We start from the raw sequence: 2,273 nt of genomic DNA, 5'->3' as shown, positions 1-2,273 counted from the left end.
CGCCTGCGCGGCGCGGTGACGGCGCGGCCCCCGCCCGGCCTGGCCTCGTCGGCCTCTGTTTAGTTTCGGTTTCACAGGATCACGCAGCTGACTGCGTCGGGAAACACCTCCGAGATCACCGAGGCCAACCTGGGACCGGTCTCCACCTCGTCAAGCAGACCGTGGCACCGGGTGTCACGTTCAGTCTTTCCTTAAACACCTTGAGCGACGGCGACTCCACCGCGTCCCTGGGCAGCCCGTTCCAGTGTCTAACCACCCGCTGAAGAAATCCTGCCTGATGTCCAACCCGAACCTTCGCTGGCGCAGCTTGAGGCCACGTCCTCTTGTTCTGTCGATTGAGGAGACCGAACCACACCTGGCTCTAACCTCCTTTCGGAGTCACTGGAGAAACAGGATCAGCCTTCTGCTGACAGTGCCACGGGGGGCCGAGCTCTGAGATGCAGCAGTGATCAGCACAGGGAGCAAATGGAGCCTCATACAACTGATGCACTCGAGCTAATCCCCTTCAGTAAGATACTACCGCCTTATTTTTCACCTTTCAAACCTCCCTGCACTCTCTACCTCAGCCTAATTAAAGTTTCCCCCAACTCTGATCCAGGAAAAAAAACCATCTACTGCACATATAAAGAATTAATGTTCTAAAGATGATTCAGTAGGTCTGAAAGTGGTTGAAAATTGGTAAATTACATCCTTACAGCTGCCAGAGGTGAAATGAAAAAGGCATAAAGCTGCTCAGTAAACATAGACAGAATGAACTGGGACTAAGAGTCTGAGGGCGTGGGGATGTGACAACAGTACATACCATGAGGAATGAATCTGACCTGTCCTAACTGACAGGAAGATTTTTTTTCTATTTTTGAAATTGGAGGGGGCAAAAGAAATTCTTCCTAATACTCCTGTTTTTCTATGTACTGTCCCTCACACATTCCCCACAAGAGGTGAATATAGTCCTATATTAGACATCACTTATAAATAAATGTGACGGGTCCTTCAAATGTCTGAATTCGTGAATCATTTTTTGTTCAGCTATGTGTGAATTTCGTAGGCTTATGCTACCAGACACTGCACCATCCAAAGTGGAACACAAAGATGATTATTTTTACTTCAGGATTAGAATTTACAAATACTTCCCTTCTTGTGAAAATATCTTTTTAATGAGTTGACAGGCCTCTGTATTACAGACCGAATACCTGATATCCATGATGATGTCCATTAACAGGCAAATCAGAGTTAATTCACAGAAGCACGGAACTGTTCAGGTTGGAAGGGACCTCTGGAGATCATCCCATCCAACCTCCCTGTCAAGGCAGGGTCACCTAAGGCAGGTGACACAAAACGTGTGTGGAAGATGTACTAACTATAGCTGGGAAATTTAAAAGTTAGAAATAGTAAAATAAATTATGTAGCTATGTATTTCAGTCATAAGAACCAAAAAGCAAAAATAAATCCTTTACATACTATGAAAGTAAAATAAATTAAAATAAGCTAAAAAGGAGAAAAGCAAAGTATAATTACCAACCCTTTGGTAGTAGTGAAAAAAATTCCACTGGATTGCCCCATAGTGATTTATTTTTTTCATTACTGCTGGATGGTCAATTTAGTTTTTAACTGCACAGAACAGACAACTTGATGAGACCTCTGAAAAGAGATGTCACAACAGTAGTTAAGGGTTGCATCTTTGGACTTTCTTTTCAAGATGAATTAGCATTCTTTAATGGAAGCACACCACTGGTGAAACAGCCACCCAAGGGACAAAAAAGTATTTTTAAATCTAAATAAATTTGGTATGATTGAAAGGCTCTGCAGGATGATATACTTGCATTTATCTCTAACACTAATAGGAGTCCACTGCTTGAGCATTAAAGTAATATACCAAGCAATACCAGTTCCTTCTTACAGGTACCTTTCCCTAAATGCTGTGCTCTATAAAGAAATTTATTCAGTTATTTTATTTAATATTTATACTTCTAAACAAAAATGAAAGCAATTACAAACAAGAGAAAAGGGCGCCCTGACTCATGCACTGAGGTTTAAAAGCTCCCACTTCCAAAGCAGCGATTACTTTAACATAAATCTCAATTCTAATCACTTTGCTACAGCAAGTAAAATGGGAAATGTATTCCATACCTATGCTATATTAGATTTCTTTGTAAGACAAGAAGGACTGCTTTTGGTGCTATAAAATTAAACAAGTTCTTAGCACTACCAGTAATGCTCTCAACAATGATACGTCCCTCTTAATGCAATGAGTCCACACATGAAAAATCTTAAGA

General features: G+C 41.7%; 1 protein-coding gene and 1 long non-coding RNA gene across 3 annotated transcripts in view; one reads left to right on the top strand and one right to left on the bottom strand.

Moving 5' to 3' along the window:
• The window catches only part of RNF38 (ring finger protein 38), a 90,162-nt gene that overhangs the window by 42,387 nt on the left and 45,502 nt on the right, over nucleotides 1-2,273 (bottom strand). The window lies entirely within an intron of this gene.
• Nucleotides 7-2,273, top strand: part of LOC108446987 — an 8,339-nt gene continuing 6,072 nt past the window's right edge. The window contains exon 1 of the long non-coding RNA XR_001862331.1: nucleotides 7-508. This is a non-coding gene — a long non-coding RNA (uncharacterized LOC108446987). The remainder of the gene's footprint in view (nucleotides 509-2,273) is intronic.

This window comes from Corvus brachyrhynchos, unplaced genomic scaffold, assembly GCF_000691975.1.
Source record: "Corvus brachyrhynchos isolate BGI_N302 unplaced genomic scaffold, ASM69197v1 scaffold22, whole genome shotgun sequence".
NCBI lineage: Eukaryota > Metazoa > Chordata > Aves > Passeriformes > Corvidae > Corvus > Corvus brachyrhynchos.
The sequence above is the reverse complement of the archived record's forward strand: the minus strand, read 5'-3'. Positions and strand labels throughout refer to the sequence as shown.